Genomic DNA, 20,833 nt, shown 5'->3' with positions numbered 1-20,833 from the left:
CAAAGAACTGAAGGAAGAATGAGATAATTCTTAATGGCCTTAGGCAGAGTCACTCAGTGAATCAGGAGTTAGAGAGATTAATTTACCCCCCTAAGCATGTACTCTCTTGGGAACAATGAAGGGCCATTGTCACATCTGTTTAGTAGCATCTGTTTACCTTTTCAAGCACTTCACTCAGAGGTGGCCCTTGGGAAGTTTACAGCTTCTCAAATGTGTTTTCAAGCATGCATTCTGGGGAGCACAAAGTTACTTTGTTTCTACCTTAGTAACATGGTGAATAATGTTAACACACTTCCTTTTGTTGAACTATCCTTGCATGGCTTGGACAAAGCATTCTTGGTCAGGATGCATTACTTTTTAAGAACATTGATTTGTTAACATTTTAACTGACATTTTGTATCTCTGTTTATGAGCCAGATTAACCTATACATTTTCCATCTCATGCTGCTCCTTTCTCCAATGTGGGGTCATGGTCATGTTCACGGTTTAGAAAAAGATGAGGACTATTTCATCCTTTACTGTATTCTGGAACAGTTTAAATAACAGAAAGCACCAGTTCCTGTTAGTATAGTAACTATTTTCATGGTACTTTTTGGACTGTCTCTTCAATTTCTTCCACAGCTATAGGGATCTTTTGCTCCCTTCCTGAATCAAATGTAGAAATTTAATTTCTCAGAATCTGTTCTTTTCATTTAGGTAATTTAAATACATTTTAAAAGGATTTCTTTTTTAAATGTCTTACTTTTCATGAACCACACTGAGCTTCTCACTCTTCAGTCCTAATATTGTCTCTTTTTCTCTCTTGATTACTGTCAAGAGGTTGATCTATTATGATATTTTCAATTTTTTCACTTGTCAATATTCATTAACTTGTGATTTTTATTGTTTAATGACTCCTTCCTAAAATACATTTACAAGGAGAAACACTCCTTTGAGTTGCATTTGGACACAACATGTCATGCTGTTGGTGGTATTCATTTCTAAATAGTCCATATTTCTAATTGATATTCTCTATAGTCAAGAGCTGTTTAAAACACTGATTTAGTTTCTTTGGTTTTGTTTTCATTTGCAGAGTGGATCAGTTTAGAGGGACTCTTTTAGTAATTATTACTTTCAGAAGGTTCAGCATGTATGTTTTCTTATTTTTGTAGTAATAGTCATAAAATTTCCATGGGCATTGAAAAAGAACACATATCTTGCTTATTAAATAATATAGTACATCAATTATATTAATTGTATTACGCAATTCATCTAAACTCTTACACATTTGTTGTCACTATTCTGGCAACTTTCTGAAGGATGTGCAAAAACATGCATAATTGACACACCTTAATGGGCTTTTTTAACTTTTGGAATATGAACATTGGCCCCAATAATTACATAATTCAAAAAAATTAAATAAGATGGATTTATGAATGGATAGGACAGCAAATTGGATACATATTTAATAAAGGAAATAGAGCAAAATACTCAATGAAGACTGTAGATGGTGTGTATATAAAATGTTCACTGTATAATTCTTTTCCCTTTTCTGTTTGAATATTCTCATAACAAAATATTCAAAAGAAACAAATTTTTAAAACCAACATCATGGGTGTGTGCTTTAAGAATGTCCATCAAGGGACACCCGGGTGGCTCAATCAGTTCAGCCACTGCCTTCGGCTCAGGTCATGATCCCAGGGTCCTGGGATCGAGTCCCGCGTCGGGCTCCTTGTCCAGCAGGGAGCTTGCTTCTCTCTCTGCCTCTGCCTGCCACTCTGTATGCTTGTGCTCGCTCTCTCTCTCTCTCTCTCTCTGACAAATAAATAAATAAAATCTTTTTTTTTAAATCTTTTAAAAAAATAAAATAAAAAAGAATGTCCACCAATGACAATCCTCAAAACAAGTTAACTTGTCTTCATCACCCACAGACAGTTATGACTGAAGTTGATGCAAGAAAATATAGCATCACTCGTCTTGAACATAAATGCTCAAATTTAAAATCTAGCTAGAATAAGAACAGTAATTAACATTCATTCAATGTCTACTGTGCACCAGATGATGTATTATCTTATTTTATCTTTACAACAGCTCTCTATGGTGCTAACTAGTATCACCATTTTATAGGGGAGAAAATTGAGGCTCACATTAAGGAAGGGATTTTTCCTACACTAGACGGCCTATCAGAGGCAGAGCCAGGATGCAAACTCAACTCCACACGACTCTCAAGCTCACACCTTTTAGCCTGAAGACTCTGCAGACCTGCTGTGTCCATGTGGTGACCACTAACTAGAAGTGTCTTCACTGAGATGTGTTCTGAATATAAGACACCCCAGATATGGAACAGAGAAAAGAGAAAGATAGTTCTGATTATTTTGTAATAGTATGTGCTGAAATAATATTTTGGGTTAAGTAAAATATTTTTAAATTAATTTTACCTGTTTTTAGAAATTTTTAAATTATATCTCCTGCTGGACAGTGCTGGTCTAGTCCTATTTGACTCTGAAATGGATTGTTTTGTGTTTCTTTCCTCTGATGTCAATCAGTAGCCTCCTTGTGACAAAAATAAGAACACTGAGAAAGGTGGCAAAAGGAATCATACTAGAAGCACACTGGGCCAGCCTGAACTTCAAGGAAGGGAGAGAGTATTGTCATATAAGGGACAGTGGAGGCAGGCATGCTTGGACTGGCAGCAAGTGACATGGAAGGACTTGTGAGCCGCGTTTTAGCTATAAGAGGGGTTCTCGTGTGAAGACCAAATAAACCAGCACACACACGGTGCCTCCCACTACAAAGGATGGTCCGGTCATGGGACTTGCTGGTTACTGAACACCTGCTACACGAAAGCTTCTCTAACCTTGGCCGCATTCACAGAGGCCCACGGTCATTTAGTAACACTGACTTTCCCTCCCTGCAGGTCATAACCCCCCTGCACTGAAGTGTGAAAGAGGTAAGAGTAGAAGCCCAGAGCACTGGAGATAAGGCAGTGCCTGCACTGACACATCGGGACCCTGGGCTCTGGAGCCCCAGAACACTGTGGCCCCCCGTCTCAGAAACCTGAGCTCACACCAAGGCAAGACTAGAATGGAGGACATGTGAAGCGAAGTAACAGCCTTGGGTCTATTGGTGCCAGAATGTGAATTTCTTTGGAGTCTATCCTAAAGGAAATGGGAAACCACGGAAGGTGCAGCAACGGGAGGCAAATTAACATCAGGTTGGCAAGAGGGACAGCATCATGGAATTTAATTGAAAAAGACTGAAAAGTCTGCTAGTTCTCCAGGAGTGTGTGCCAAATGTGACACTTTAGCAAGATGGGAGACTGCTGCAGACCGCCAGAAGGGGCTCCAGGGAGACTTCTAAATCCTTCCTCTAGATGTTGAATTTCACTATAAACCCATTTCTAAAGTCCTTTCCATTTCTGAAATTCCCTGACCCTGTCATGCTGTAATGTTGGGGCTGTTCTTTGTTCATCTTTCCACATGTTTCTTAAGAGGAATCCATGATAGACTATTTACTGACTATATGTAAGCCATAGACTATGCACACAGTATAAATACATTATAACAAAAATAACCATCCTGAAGCATGAAAAACATCCCACTTCCAATCATCCTAGCTACATCTTCTGTCAAATAGAAGACAATATTTCTTCCATTATATGTGCCAAACTAAATGGAATTGTCCAGAATATTGCAGGTATCATGATTGTCATGTTAAACTAAATTGGTTTTAACAAAATAAAACAGCTAAGAATGGAATGGTGGTACATGTCCTCTAACCTAATCCTGGAAACCATCCCATCAAGTTGCCAGAGTAGCTTTCCAGCCTTGCTCAGAACCATATTCATGATGGATGGCATTCATGGGGCTTGAGGAGCCATGTTGTGTGCCTTTCATATGGGCTTTCCTAACACAACTCTGCAAAATGGACCTTAGTCGGCACTCACTGCACTGACAGGAAAATTCAAATTGACAGACCTTGTCCCCCACCTAGAATCACATCTCTCCAGATCCCACACTCTCTCTAGGACCTCATGTCACCTCTTAACACCTCCACATAGACATTCAAATATCAGGAGTTTCCGTATGCCCCTATCCTTACCCTGAATTCCCTCAAGGCTAAAACACTCTGCTCCTTCCACTACTCCCCATGATTCTGAATCTTTTCTTTATCCTGGTCACCTTCAGGTGACCATTCCCCATCACCCAACACCCCCAACCCAATTGCTACTATTGTTAACCTAATTAGCATTCACTCCATATCAACAAGAATGAGGAGCAAAACAAAAAGCAGTGCAGTGTGGGTGTTCAGCTGTGGAGTCTGGAACTCCCAGATATCAGGATCAGTTTTGCTACCTATAAACACTGTGATAGGGTCAAGTTAATGACCCTTAGCTGGGCCTCAGTTTCCTCATTTATAAAAGGACAATTATCTTTGCTCCTCCCAGAAAAGTAAAGGTACAGGAATGGGGCAACTCAGGAAAAAGCCAAATCAGGCAGAAGTAGAAGTGACCTTGTCTGGAGAGAAGACAAGTTCAAGTTCTGGTGTACTAGAGAAAAGATGTTATAATTTAGGATTAGAAGCATGGACTCCAGAAGCAACAATCCTTGAGTCAGGTCCTAGGACTGCCTTGGTTTCTTCTGCTTAACAATGATAGCAGAAATCTCACCTCACTTAAAGACGCTATCTGAGGATCCTGGCCAGAAGCCCTGTTAAAATAACACCCAACTTTTTTTAGATAACTTGTTAGTGGAGAAAGTACCTATAGTTCTAACATAGTCTTCAGTACCTGGGAAGGCTTGCCTCTCAAAGATTTATTTATTTATTCAAAAAATACATGCTAAACCCCTGCCATGTGCCAGATATTATTCTCAGCACTTTGGGGTACATCAATGAACAAAACATGCCTGACTTCATGGAGTTTATATCCTATAAGAATAAGCAGTAGATGGGGTTACAGACACTGGGGAGGGTATATGCTATGGTGAGTGCTGTGAAGTATGTAAACCTGGCGATTCACAGACCTGTACCCCTGGGGCTAATAATACATTATATGTTTATAAAAAATTTAAAAATTTTTAAAAAAAGATTAAGTAGTAGATAATAGGTAAGCAAATCATATAGTTTTCAGAGAGGATAAGTACTATAGTGTAAGAACAGCACAGAGACAGTGAGAGGACAGGTTGTAATATTCAGGACAGCCAAACTAGACCTCATGAAGAAAACAGCATCTGAGCAAAGACTAGAAGGAGAATATCAGGGAGAGGAATATTGGAGGCAGAAGTACTTGGCAGTGTGAATGTTCTCAGTGGAAACATACCTAGTACCCCAGAGGAACAGCAGGGAGGCCACGGGGGACAGACTGAAATGAGGAGAGAAGACAGGTCAGAGAAATATGAGGGCCAGACTGCGGAGGGACTTGTGGACAACTGGAAGGATTTTAGCCTCTGCTCTCAGTGAATTGAGAGGCACTGTAGGATTTTAAACAGAAGAGGACTATGAGCTCTCTGATATTTTAAAGGATCATTCCACTGGTTTTGTTGACAGTAGACTATAACAGAGTAAGACTGAAGCAGTTTCTGTTAAGAAGCTATCACAATGGGGTGCCTGGGTGGCTCAGTCCCAGGGTCCTGTGATCAAGCCCCGCCATCAGGCTTCCTGCTCAGTGGAAAGCCTGCTTCTCCCTCTCCTTCTGCCTGCCACTCTGCCTATCTGTGCTCTCTATCTCTCTCTCTGTCAAATAAATAAATAAAATATTTTTAAAAAAGAAGCAGCAGCTCTCACAATAATCTCTATTTACAAGCAGGCTGTGTCTCTGATCAAAGGACACCAGAGGAAAGATAAGTAATTAGTCTCCAGACATCTTTTTTTTTTCTGTTTTTTCCCTTTTTTGTGGCAAAATGGCATAATTTATCTTAACCACTTTTACGCGTATGGTTCAATGATGTTAAATATATCCACATTGTTGTACACCATCACCACCATCTGTCCCATAACTCTTCATTTTGTAAAATAGAAACTTGAACATCCTTTGAAGGTAGAGACAGCCAGACTTCTGACAGATGATGGATATTTGATCAGATATCATAAACATCACCTTTTTGAACAAAATGTGGCTCAGGAGTCAACCATTAGGCTATGGACATTACTTCTGTTGAACTGGTCTGTTGGAGAGAACCCAGGACTGCTGGACAAGAGGTTACATGTTCAGGTTTTCAAGTAGAACAGCCTCTTGTCTAAGAACATTATCCTGTTATCCTAAAGCTCATAAAGGATTTCCCTTACACATTGCTAGAAATTGTTACCAAAGGAGTTTGAAAAGCTGGAAACATTCTGTTGGGTCCAGGAGTCATAGTTGGTGCATAGACAGACAGGGGATACTGAAGCAAAAATACATCCTAGCAATTAAGGCTGCAGTTGCTGAAGCCAGGCCTGGGGCTGGGGGGAAATGGCTCCCCCAAGGCACTGCACCCTCTGGATATGACATGGAATAGGAGAGCCACAACCACCACCTCCCAGGGTTCTCAAGGACCCACCGTGTATCAGCAGCCCCTGGGCTACACCATCTTGCCCCAAGCTCACCTTCTGCTAATGTACGCTTACCCAAAAATATCATGATCCTTTGGAGCCGATGGAAGTCCCAGAGGACTGATCCAGGAGTTGACAACATTTTTCTATAAGAGGTCAGATAGTAAATATTTTAAGCTTTGTAGCCCCATGTGAAATGGGGAACTATTTTTTTCTTTTTCAACCATTTAAAAATATAAAAACCATTCTTACTTTGCTGGCCAAACAAAAACAGGCAGTGGCTGGGGCGCCTGGGTGGCTCAGTGGTTAAAGCCTCTGCCTTTGGCTGGGGTCATGATCCCAGGGTACTGGGATTAAGCCCCGCATTGAACTCTCTGCTCAGCAGGGAGTCTGCTTCCCTTCCTCTCTCTCTGCCTGCCTCTCTGCCTACTTGTGATCTCTGTCTGTCAAATAAATAAATAAAATCTTTCAAACAAACAAACAAAAAAAAAAACCAGGCAGTGGCTCGATCAGGCTTGCCAGCCATAGTCTGAGGACCCCTGGGCTAAACCATGTGTCTCGGAAGGGCCCTCATGGGCCACCCTGGCAGTGTCAAGGCAAGTCCTCACTGTCGAGCACTCCAACGGCCTGCACTGCCCCCTTGGCTGCAGCCAGGCTGCGCTCTGAGCTTTGAGGTCATGCTCACTGTGGTCATCTTTCTGCCGTGGCCCTAGCTTAGTCATGAGGGCTGTAACAGTCAGCAGTGCCGAGTGTGGGCCCACTGCTCACTCACAGAGATGCCACATGAATTAGAACAAGGCTGCCGCTCTTCACAACACTTCCCTGCCACCTACTGGGAAACTCTTATAATAATAAACAGATTCATACCAACGATGAATTTGAGTAGCACTCCCTTGGAGTTCTGCAAGAATCTTTTGCTCAATTTAAACAGTGGCCCTGAGTTCTGGAAATACAGAAGGGTAAGCGACTAACTCACAGCATTTCCAGAAGGTATCATGTAAATGACAAAAAGATCTCTCTTCCACAACTTTCTAGAACCTGTGGGAGGGAAGGCAGAAGGGAGAAGAGAAGTAAGAGATCTCACTGCTGTTCTTATGCAATCTCTGCAGGGTTAGACGGGAACTCTGCCCTATACTGAAGGTATTCTGCAAACGGAAAGCCTTTCTTAGGTAAATGGGAGTCCCACAAACTTGCCTTGGACTTTGGAGAGACTGAGAAGAAAACAGACCATTCGCACCTGATGATTTGAGCACATTTCTAACCGGCAGTCCACACAGCACTGAGGTTCTATTAATTCTGAAAGGACTTTGAGCTGAGGTCCAGGAGAACCTGAGTAAGGCTAAGCTTTTCTACTACCTCTGTGACCTTGAGTAAACACCTGCCTCCTCCTTCCTTGGTTTCTTCATCCTTTCAATGAGAATAACACTACTAATGATGCTATCTCACAGAGGTCATGTGACAGAGGTATGTACACCCTTTGCACAGCATTATAATTAGAATGTACAATCCTGTGACCAAAAGGCTGGAGTGAGAACAGGAAGTGAATGGAAAAGGTCTGGTTCTACTTACATAAAGTGTAATCAAAAAACCAGGAAACACTGCAAGATAGGAGATAACATGACTGCAGGCTTTCAGGACCTAGCAACAAATCCCCAGGTGTCCAAATGAAAAAGGAAAAGGGTCAGAGCCTGAGACCAAGGCATATTTGCAAAGACTATAAGGTCCACCATCTCTAATTTAAAACCAAAACCTTTGCTATTTACTCTAGGGGAGCAGGGAAGAAAGAAACAGGGGGTGATCTGTTTCACCCTGCCCCCGAGACTCCACATTTCCAGCACTCTCAGGCAGGGAGAGAATCCAGGTCAAAAGTTCCCACAGCAAAACAGGTGCAGGCACAGCAAAGGCTCAGGAAACCCAAGGAGCACGTCAGATGGAACCCGGGGGGCCTGGGATGCAGAGAGCCCCATGTCAGGCCTGGGGTGGGGAGCAAGCATAAAGTGCAAACATCAGACCCAGATCTGGTAACAAAACTGTCCGAGGAAGAGGCAGCAGATCCCCTTGTTGTGACAGCTGCACAGGGGCAGCTCAGCACCGAGGAAGCCTGTGTGAAGACAATGGGTCCTTTGTGGGTGCAAGGCAGGGGGGCAGTGCAAGGGGACCAGGGAGCCCCTCTAGTGCTCTCCAGGACCCCAGGAAGGGAATGCTGCATGGGAAGGGCTGAGTATTACAGTTTACCAAACCCCATGTCTACTATGAACTGACAAGGCCCTTGATCAGCTTTAAAACCACTTTCCATCTCCTCATCCACATACTATGACTCAACTTCCATGTCGGAGCTTCTGTTTGGAAACATGGGGTTTCATTGGGCTTGGCATGTTGTAGAGACTGCCTCCTTAGAGCCCAGAAGGACACTGAGCATAACACACATGGTACACAGAACATAGACCATGTCCAATGGCACTCTGACCTGAATTAGGGAGGCAGGGAACCCCATGGGCTCATCAGCCAGTGTCTTCTACAATTATCTCAGGATACTCAAGAGCTGGACCCACCCTCTTCTCCTCCCTTCGTCTCTCATTGCTCCCATCTCTCACTACCCTTCACCACCAGCAGCTACCACAAGTCAGGTCCACAGGGCACAGCTGCCCTTGGCTTCCATGACTCTGTCCACAGGGACTGGGCACTGTGACCTGTACCACTCATCACACAAATTCCTCTCCAGTCCCAAGACCCCACCATAATCTGAGCCCAGCTTATAAGTTTTGGGGAATTTGAAGAACTTAGAATAAACCAAGGAAGTATAACAGAGAATAACTTAGAAGTAATCCCATATCTGGCCCCTAATGGACACTGTCTACCTCACTTAAGACCCTCTGCATGGCGAGAGATGACCACCCACCAGAACTAGTAAGGCCATGCTTTGGCCTCCGTTTGCCACTCTTCTGGGAAATTTCTCAATGTGTTCAGAATTCAGACACTGGGGATACCTGGATCTGCTCAGAGACCCCAACTTCTCCCAAGTCCCATGTCCTGCCCTAGAATCCACTACCTCCCAGGATGACTGACAATAAAAGCCCATTCTCTTTAAGGGAAACCCCCCTCCACTCAAGGTTGAGCCTTGGGACCTTGACCTGACAATCCTCCATGAGGCACAGAGGATGGAGTGCAGGTATGAATGATGATGATGCTTGGACAGAAGTGCTCCTTGTGGCCCACGAGGCTTTCCTTCTCCAGATAGGCAGACATAGACTTGCCCAGTGCTTTGGGGAAAGACAGTCAACTGTGGAATCAAAAAGTAAAGACAATACAAACTTAGCCTCTTACTATAAAGGGACCATCCAGGTATGAAACCAAAGATTTGAAAGGCATGAAGCAGAAAGATGAAGGTTTGTTATCCCCCACCACAACCAACCTCACCTACAATGTACCCATATATCCAGCATGAGAAGCAAAGGACAAATTTTCTTTATCTATAACCTATTGTATGTGTCTGTGGGTCTGTGTGTGCCAGAGTATGCAGTGTGTGTATGTGTGTGTCTGCATCTGTGTGTCTATGTGTGTTGCACACGTGAATGTGTGTGCACCCTCCAGGCTGGGTAGTGGGAGGAACTGATGAGAGAGGAAGCATAAGGCTCAGGCTCAGAGCCAAGGCCACATTCTCTTCCCTTCCCTCTGTGGGCAGACTAGAGGGCAAGTGGGTGATAGACACACAGCAAACCATACTTGAAGTCTGAGAGTCAGACTCAGAAGTGAAACCAGAGGAAAGCAGCAGCAAGCCTCTAAGACAAGACTGCGTCACCCAGCCTCAGGGGAGCAGTGGGTCTGGGTATGTCTAGGCACCAAAGGACCCATAATAGCCCTACCTGACCCACCTGAAAGGCATGAGAGACCATCCCTAAGTTCACGGGGGACCAAGTGGGACTTGGAACCCAGGGGGATCTACTCAGAGTCTTCAAACTGGAATGTGGGAAACTGTATCAAAGAACTCACTTGGACAGCCTCCACTGAGGCCCAGGAGAGATTCTGCTATGCTCTCAGCTGATCTCTCTGTCCCAGGGAGCCAAGGAACCACAGACATCTTTCCCAGAGCCCTGCCTAGCCCTTCTGTGGGTGGCCCAACAGGACATAAAACATAAATTGGAAATAGGTAGAGATCAGCAGAAACCCCACAGACAAGAGGCCCAGAAGGTCCCAAGGCCTTGGAAGAGGCTGCCCACCCTGTGGTACTAGGGGGGTGATTGTGTCAAGCCCTGTGCTCCCCAGGTACAATCAGTCCAAGGATATGCGAGAGGGAACTGGTGTGTTTTAAATCTACAATGACTGAGCAATCAGTAAGTTGGCGGAGCTAAGCAGGAAGTGCTTGATTCATCTGTATCAGGCATAAAAAAAGAAAGAAACTAGGCTGGAATCACAGGAAATAATGGCAATGACATTTCTTTTACAACAGAGTCTGACTTTGACTTTGGACCACAACAAAGGCATTTCCAGCCATCTGCAAGTCTGCTTAGCCAGCACCCTGAATAAGTCCCCACTGAGAGGCTGCACCAGGCAGAATCCACCTCCCCTGCCCTTCCGTGAAAGCCTATCCCCTCTGGTTGTGGAGTTGTCACACCACCCTGACAGATGTCCAAAGCAAAGGAGAGAAAACAAGTTCCATCGAACCCACGTGATTGTGATCTATGCTGCTGCTGCTGTGCTTTTAAAGGATTCCCTCGGGCTGGAATGATTCGTGTGGAGTGAAGGTCAATAAACTTCAGACCATAAAACAGAGATCAAGCCGCTCCAAGCTTTTCCACGATTTTGCAAGGAAAAGTTCAGCGCAGTCGGGGTAAGTTCCTAAGCGTGCCTGCACTGCCCCCTGCTGGAAACGTCCAGCACCAACACGCCAAGCCCAGGGCTGTGGGGAACCCCACGGCGGCGCCCAGAGACGTCCAGGCATCTGCGCTTCCCCTCTAATTCGTCTATCTTCACAAAACACTTCCTAGGTGGCTTTCTAAGTGGCGCCGTTCTGTATTCTAGGATTTCGTTGCATCCAGACTCTGACTTGGGTCCAGCGAACTGCCCCGGGATCCCCAACCGGGCCTGCACAGACCAGCCCGCTGACTGTGGGTGCCAAGCCTGGGCCACGGGGAGGCTCACGGAGATGATACGTGTCTCCGTGGGAGGACATGCAGTTTGAGGCCACTGCAGCCCTCGTGGCTGTCCCCTCTGCCATCTGCTGGCGCATCTGAAGAAGCACCTTCCATGGCAGGAAAGGGGATCCCTGAATGAAAGGCTTCTGATCCCAGGAAGTCACTGGACCCAGCTTACAAAGAGGACCCAAAATCTCTCTCATTAGGCAACAGTGTCTCCTGAGGGAGAGGGGCAGCCGCAGAAGCCGCACAGAGAGAGTAGTGTAAAATTGTCATAATCAGAAAAATACAAACAAACCTTTAGAAAGCTACCCAACATTAAATATCACATTTGAAACATCCTAAATGTCCAATAAAGTGGGAATGGTTATAGTTAATAATAGCCATTTAACTGAGGAGACAATTTTTATTTACTAGTATGACCACCTTGTGCCTTTTTTTTTTTTTTTTTTAAGATTTTATTTATTTATTTGACAGAGAGAGAGATCACAAGTAGGCAGAGAGGCAGGCAGAGAGAGAGGGGGAAGTAGTCTCCCTACTGAGCAGAGAGCCTGATTCGGGGCTCAATCCCAGGACCCTGGGATCATGACCTGAGCCGAAGGCAGAGGCTTCAACCCACTGAGCTTTTAAAATGATCCCAAAAGTAGAAATATTCATGATGATTTTTCTGTTTGGTAGAATTAGCATCAAATTTTTCCTTTTTGTATTTTTTCATATTCTTATATTACAAGTTGTATCGTTCTTATAATCCTAAAAACATCTTTACTTTTAAAAAGACTATTTGGAAATAAGAGAGGATACCTGAAGGAGTAAATTCCCCAAGACAACATGCAGGTTAGTGTCCTTGACCTTGGGCAAAAAGAGCACCCCATCTGCTTCCAAGGAGGCAGCAGGTACCCCACATGATGCCCGGTCTGGCAGCAGCGGCACAGAGGGCTCAGGCCTGATGGTTCTCACTCCCTCTGAAACAGAACAGGATATACTGTCTGCTGGAAGCAGAACACGAAAGGGCTGCTGGTGAAAAGAGAACAGCAAAGACCTCAAAGTGCAGCCTGAGGAGTGGCCGAGAGAGCTAAAAGGAGACAAGGAAGGAACCAGGAGTCTCGGGAGTCTCGTGGTCAGAGGTGCAAACCTGGGGCTGGATGGAGGGGCTGGATGGCAGGGGCTGGCAGCCCCACCTCCTTGGCTTCAGGGCGATGGGCAAGCTCTTTAGCATGGCTCCCCTGACTGTTTAGGTCTGCCTTCATTTTTCTTAGCCATATTTTGTAACTTTAGTATTGAGATTTTGTATGTATTTTGTTAGATTTCTTCCTAGATATTTGATGTTTCGATGCTATTATTAAAAAAAATATTTTTTAATTCATTTTCTGCTTATTTGTTGCCATTATGTACAAATACAATGAACTGTTTATTGGCTTTGTGTCCTGTAACCTTACCAAATTCAAGTACTATTCTAGTAGCTTTATTTTTAGATTCCATAGAATTTTCTACATATACAACAATGTCAGAGACTAATGACAGTTTCTAATCTGTATGTTTTGGCAATACTGGGTGTTAGAATAAAGACGGGAAGCATCTTTGGAATTACTGAACAAATATTTATTCACTTACTAAATAGTCACTGACTACAAGCTACACGTATGACACAACCCAGGAGTGAAGGGGGTTCACAGAAGCACTTGGTCAATCTTGCTCTTCTAGTCAAGAGGAGGTATACATAACTATTACTAAAACATAACTATTACCAAACCATAGGAAGGTGCAAAGATCATAAAATACATAGCGACAAAGTGCTGTGGGATGTCTAAGAGTTCCAGGACCACTGGATAACATGAAACCCCTAGGTTCACAACGAGCTTTATGTTTCTCACAAAGTGAATCATAACTACCAGAATTAACCTTCACAACTCCATGACACAGGCAAGGTTGTTGTCATTATGTGAGGAACTTAAAATGGTCTGCCCAAAGTTGCAGAATGGCGGATCCATGCCGGGGATGTGATTTTCATATTTGTATACTTCCCACCATTGGACCAAAGATGGTCCTTGGAAGTTATTTAATGATAAAAACCCTTAAGCTGGAAGAACTTCAATGAACCTCTTTTCTAATTTAGCACTGCTACTCTAGAAGGATTGTTTGTCCTCTTGAGGCATAGACATGATCAGAGCCAATTAATTATGCCCCTCTGGGTTTCTGAGGCCCTTTCAACACACAGAATAGAACCAAAATCCCTCCCTCTCTGGTTCTTCAACTGGACTTTAACAACAGTCTGACCTGGCATCTATTTCCTGTTCAGAAATCTACTACTTTTCTTCCTGGAAACTATACCAACTTAACAATCCACTCTATAAATTCCATGTTTTCTTCTTTCCCCACCAGGACCCTAGGATTCTCATTTTGATATTCCCTCCAATGGAGGATGAGCAAACCAGAATCTTCTTGATCCCTTCCAAACACTAAGCAATCTTGCTCCTTGGGGTCTGTCAACAAAATAGAAAGCTCAGAACTCCTCCAGGACTTCCCAGGCAAGAGGGAAAAAGAAATTAAAAACTACTCTGCCCTCTTGTGGTCATGAGGGAGACCAAAAACACCAAAATGTCAAATTTTGTACTTAAGTTATCATTAACAATATTTGCTTATAATTTTATAATATAAATTATACTTTTGCCATAAATTATATCTTTGTAAACTATACAAAATAAATTATATTTTTAATAATTTAATAATGAATTGTATCTACTACTTTTTTTTTTTTAAGTAGGCTCCTGCTTACTTACTTACTTACTTACTACTTACTACTTACTACTTACTACTTACTACTTACTCACAGCCCTAAGATCAGGACCTGAGCTGAGATCAAGAGTCAGATGCTTAATGTACTGGGCTGCCCAGGTGCCCCATTCTTTCTTAATTATAGTATTGTTTGTACATATTGATTGTTTTTCTTGACCAGATTTTTTAGTGAGTTGTCTTTTTGAGGTTCATAGTTTTCAGTTTTTATTTTCTAATTTGTTTTTTCCTTTTATTGATATTATTTTTGTCTTATACTTTTTTCATCTCTTTTGAAGAAATGCATATTGAATGCTTTCTTTTGCCTTTTTTCCTTTAGTGATGATAAAAACACTGTATATTAATTTTCTCTCAAATATTGCTTTGATAAAAATTACATTTTTATATGTAATGTTATTATTTAATGCACAGCATGTCACTATATTCTTTAATTTCCCACTGTAGCTGATTATTGTTTGAGAGAGAACTGAGCACATTTTAAATGGCATAATTTTGTAATTCCTACTGAAACATTGGTTACTAGTTTTGCTATATTGTGGGAATACTATATAGCCTGTAAGATTTTTATCTTTTGTAATGTATTGAATGTCTTCATGTTGTAATGAATTATACTACTTTATAGAAGTTTCAGACACTGGAAAGTTTCTAACGCTCAGATTCTATCAATTAATTCTATTTTATTGTTTTGTAATACATACCTACATTTTGTCAGCTTGACTTAATATTAACTGATACTGGTAATTATCAAATATTCATTTGAGAGAGACAGAGACAGAGGGCGGGGAGAGGCAAGGGAGAGGGAGACAGGGGGAGAGGCAGAGGGAGAGGAAGACACAGAAGACTCCTCACTAAGCTGGGAGCCTGAGATGGGGCTCGATCCCAGGACCTGGAGATCACAACCTGAACTGAAGGCAGATGCTTAACCATCTGAGCCACCCAGGCACCCCCCAAAATCAAGTTTCTAAATAGTATATTTTGTCAAATACTCCTTAACTCTAAATGGTATATCTTTATGTCAAAAAGTAACAAAGTTCATTAGCTTTTTAAAACATTGCCTTTAATATAATCATAATTTTTGTTAAATGCTACATATATATAGCCAACTTCTGTGACTAAACAAATGCTTTTTAATATTAATATTAATGTCAGTGCTGTGTTCATATCTGCTAAAGCTGCTCTGGGTTATTTTGTTTCAGGTGCAGTGCAGTGCACATCCTGTCCAGGCAAGACAGTGAGCTGGAAAAAGCAAGGTGCTTAGAATGAGAACAGGGCAGGATCCCAAACTGGCTACTTACTGCTCAAGAGACCCTGGATGCGTAACAGACACCTCTCTAAGGTAGAGGGAATGCCACTGCCTGGTACATAGGATTGCTGTGAGGATCAAATTATATGTAACATACATAAAATGTCTACAGAGACACATCTGTTTCTGAGAGCATTAGACTCAGGGCTGTTCCCAGCTCCATTCTTGAGAGCTTTTGTGTACTCTATGGCTTAAGATTTATTGGGGACCTAACATGCACAGTGAATTGTAATTTTTAGGCAAATCAACATTTAGGAACCTATCCTGGAAATCCAGGGGGAAAAAAATCCAGGTTACACATTGTGGAGTGGTGGAGAAGCAAGAGTAGAGGTGGCAGATCCAATAAATAGAGGTAAAACTGGGAGGACAAAGTTTGATGGAATATGGGAGGTGAGACAGCAGCCTCTCTGCGATCGGAGGGTGCATATGGTGAACATTCCCAATCCAAAACCAATTTTTTAGACTTGTCTATTTCTTGTCTTTAGATGAGTGAACATATTCCTATTTGCTTCCATCCTTTACTAAGGTGAAGCAGAAAAGCAGCCCAGTTTGGATCCCATGGCTGTTATCCTGTAACAACAAACTGTATCGTTCTCATTTAAACTATCTTAAAACAACAATAAACACACAAAATGCTATTTGCCTTTTAGGTAAGCAGGAGACATTAATGATTTTTGGCTTCTCTCAATGCACTTTCCCATTCCTTCCTATGCTTTCATTATTTAGTCTGTGATCTTAAATGTTGGTTTAAAATAATACTATTTCTAAATCTTTTTTAAAAAAAGGGGGGTGTAGTGGGGAGAAACCTGGGTGGCTCAGTGGGTTGAAGCCTCTGCCTTTGGCTCAGGACATCATCCCAGGGTCCTGGAATCAAGCCCCGCATCGGGATCTCTGCTTAGCAGGGAGCCTGCTTCCCCTCTCCCTCTGCCTGCCTCTCTGCCGATTTGTGATCTCTCTCTGTCAAATAAAGAAATAAAATCTTTAAAAAATAAAAAAATTAAAAATAAATAAAATAATACTATTTTGGAGGTGGGTCAGGAGATGGGTGAAATTGGTGATGGGGATTAAGGAGTGCAGTTCTCATGGTGAGCTCCAAGTACTATATGGTACTGTATACCTGAAACTAATATAATACTGTATGTTAACTGGGGAATTTAAAATTTAAGTTTTTTATAGAGCTATCCAATGAACCAGCAATTTCACCACTGGGTATTTACCCCAAAGATACAAATGTAGTGATCCGAAGGGGCACCTGCACCCCAGTGTTTATAGCAGCAATGTCCACAATGGCCAAACTATGGAAAGAGCCTAGATGTCCTTCAACAGATGAATGGATAAAGAAGATGCGATCGATATATATATATATATATATATATATATATATATATATATGAAATCTTGCCATTTGCAACGACATGGATGAAACTAGAGGGTATTGTGCTAAGCGAAATAAATCAATCAGAGAAAGACAATTATCATATGATCTCACTCATATGAGGAATTTGAGAAACAATACAGAGGATCATAGGGGAAGGGAGGGAAAAATGAAGACAAAACCAGAGGGAGACAAACCATAAGAGACCCTTAATCTCAGGAAACAAACGGAGGGTTGCCAGAGTGGAGCGGGTAGGAGGGATGGGGTGGCTGGGTGACGGATGCTGGGGTGCTAGTGTGAGTGCTGTGAATTGTATAAGACTGATGGATCACAGACCTGTATCCCTGAAACAAATAATACATTATAATGTAATTTAAAAAATAAAATTGGGGTCAGTGGGTTAAGCCTCTGCCTTCGGCTCGGGTCATGATCTCAGGGTCCTGGGATTGCATTGGGCTCTCTGCTCAGCAGGGAGCCTGCTTCCCTCTCTCTCTCTGCCTGCCTCTCTGCCTACTTGTGATCTCTGACTGTCAAATAAATAAAATAAAAATATTTTTAAAAAAATAAAATAAAAAATAAAATTTGTTTTTACATTTAAATTTTTTTTAATTTTTAAATTGAAAAATTTTTTAATATTTTAAAATAAATAAAATGATACTATCTTCTCTCCCAGCATGTGTGTGTGTTGTTGTTGATTTTGCATCCATTTCTCTTGATCCACCAGCTTTGTTAATAATATACCCTTACCGGGACGCCTGGGTGGCTCAGTTGGTTAAGCAGCTGCCTTCGGCTCAGGTCATGATCCCAGCGTCCTGGGATCGAGTCCCACATCGGGCTCCTTGCTCTGCGGGGAGCCTGCTTCTCCCTCTGCCTCTGCCTGCCATTCTGTCTGCCTGTGCTCGCTCTCTCTCTCTCTCTCATAAATAAATAAAATCTTAAAAAAAAAAAAAAAATAATAATATACCCTTACCTATTGGGGCTTGGTGAACTTCTTTAATCTCCAATTCCTTCAAGTAGTTTTTTTATTTGTTTGAGTGTTTTTTTGTGGTGTTTGTTTGTTTGTTGAGAGAAAGAAAGAGAAAGAGAATGCATGTGCAGGGGGTGGGGGCAGAGAGAAAGAGAGAATCTTAAGCAGGTTCTCTGGATGTGAGGCTTGATCTCACAACCCTGAGATCAAGATCTGAGCTGAAATGAAGAGTCAGAGGCTTAACCAACTGAGCCACACAGGTGCCCCAGACTTCAGTTCATATTGAGGCCCACCAAGAGCTTTTTACTTCCCAATAAGACTGATGGTTCTGTTGTGTTACATAGTTCATATGGTGTCTCCCATTGGATTCCCCAGAAAGTAGACCTGAGATAAAGTCTTAGGGACAAGTAATTTGAGAAAACAGGTAGTGGGAACATGAGCCAGGAAAGGAAGGAAAATCAACCAAGGATACATGAAAGAGTGGGGTACCACTGTGGGCAAATGGGGTACAAGTCTGCTGGGGCCCTCTGAGAAAATACAGAACATACTCCAGAATTGCCTAGCTGAGAAGGAAGCAGGCTGGGATATTTCTCCATGAACTTCTATTTCTCATTGGTTGAAGGTGACTCCTGAAAGCACTAATTCCCCATCACTTGAGGCCTGCCACACTCAAAAAGCCAGGCAATTTCCGATGGCCAAAGAAAGTCCTCAGGCAAAGAACTCAGATTCTTGAGGTAAGGAGCCTTCCACATATGGGAACTTGTCCACTGAAGCTTAAAAAGAACTCGGGAGATAAGAGTGGCACTGACAGCATCAGCTCAGAGTGGTATTTGAGCATCTGCTCAGAGTGGTATTTCATAAAGTCCCATAAGGAGCACCAGAGGCTATGCCAAATGGACGTATTTGAGAGTAATTGCATTACAGTGCTGCTTCGCAGCTATTTTTGGAATCTGTGCCATGAGAACACCTTCCCATTAAGACCTCAAGCAAGGTATGTGAACAAGAACAAGGTCCCAAAATTATAGCAACTTCTCCTAGAATTGTAGAAAGATTACAGAAAAAAATATTACATCTCTTATTTTGTTAGTAAGCTCTTTTAAATGTTAAATATTTTCCAGTTAAATATTTTAAAATTTTGTCCCTGAAGGCATTTCTGAAAATGTTATTCAGAAAATTGTAGGGAAATATTTTCCAGCAGCTTGTTTTATGAGTTAAAAACATCTTATTTCAACTCCTTGTGCAATAAATTTTATTTTAAAGGTATTCAAGTTAACAAGTTGTCAAGTTCAGAATCAAATATTGGAAAAGTCATACATGTTGACCAACAGTTGTATACTATACAATGGAACATTACTCAACCATCAAAAAAGGATGAGCTCCATCATTTGCAGTAACTTGGATGGACCTAGAGGGTATTATGCTAAGTAAAATAAGTCAGAAAGAGAATATGGTTTCACTTATATGTGAAACCTAAAAAACAAAATGAATAAACAAACAAAAAATAGAATCAGATATATAAATATAAAGAAGAAACTGATGGCTGGCAAAGGAGAGGGAAAAATGTATATGGGGAAAATGGGTATAGGGGAGTTGGAGACACAAGCTTCCAGTTATAGAATGGATAACTCATGGGAATAAAAGGTACAGCACAGGGAATACAGCTGATGGTACTGGATTGTGTGGTGACAGTGGTAACTACACTTGTGGAGAGCATGGCATAATGTATAGAGTTGCTGAATCATTATGTTGTACACCTGAAAGTAAAGTGATAATGTATGTCAACTATACTCAAAGCAAAATAAGTTTATGAACATTTGAAATGCCAAAGGACTACACTACTTTTGAAAGGTTGAAATTTTTTTTGAAGATTTTATTTATTTATTTGACAGAGAGAGAGAGATCACAAGTAGGCAGAGGCGGGGTCAAAGCAGGCTCCCTGCTGAGCAGAGAGCCCGATGTGGGGCTCCATCCCAGAACCTTGAGATCATGACCCAAGCAGAAGGCAGAGGCTTAACCCACTGAGCCACCCTGGCGCCTCTTGAATGGTTGGAATTTTTAAATATTTGAAAGGATTTCAGAAATAAAAAAGGACAAAACACAAATGTTGTGTTCCTATGTGCCCACTGGCACATTGTGCCACACACTTAAAATTTTTAAATGAAAAATGTTCCCAAATGCTATGGCATAAACCATTTTCTCAATTAGAGTTCATTTCCACACTGCTCTGAAAATAGCAGTCTTTGATAATGTGAAGCATAAATTTAGCATTCACCCTACAATTCATCTTTTCTCTTTTTAAGTAAACACTGGGACTTCTGTTTTCAGAAACTGAACAACCATTAAAGCAAGCTGAGTGTCTGAAAAATACTCTGCACTTGAGTGTGCCTGGTTTCTATAATGAAAAGATGCACTTGACTCATAGCAATTTTGTCAGATTTGAACATTTGGAAAGATACTCCCATTACCAAACTACGCACCACCACCACCACCTCCACTGGAATTACATAAATGAATTTAGCACTAAGGTCAAAGTTTCTTAAAAAATTTTAAAAAAAAGTCTATAAAGCTGTTCTTTAGGCCTGAAGAACTTAGATCTTGATGAAACATTCAAGAAATTTTTTTAAAACTCTGGAATCTAGACAGATACATGTGTGACCTACCAATAAAGGCTGCCACAGGTTGTGATCAGGGTCTTTCAAGGCAGTGGTTCTAGGGGCACCTGAGTGGTTCAGTCAGTTAAGCATCTGACTTCAACTCAG

Source organism: Lontra canadensis, unplaced genomic scaffold (assembly GCF_010015895.1).
Source record: "Lontra canadensis isolate GAN:19392208 unplaced genomic scaffold, GSC_riverotter_1.0 scaffold3, whole genome shotgun sequence".
NCBI classification, from domain to species: Eukaryota; Metazoa; Chordata; class Mammalia; order Carnivora; family Mustelidae; genus Lontra; species Lontra canadensis.
The sequence above is the reverse complement of the archived record's forward strand: the minus strand, read 5'-3'. Positions refer to the sequence as shown.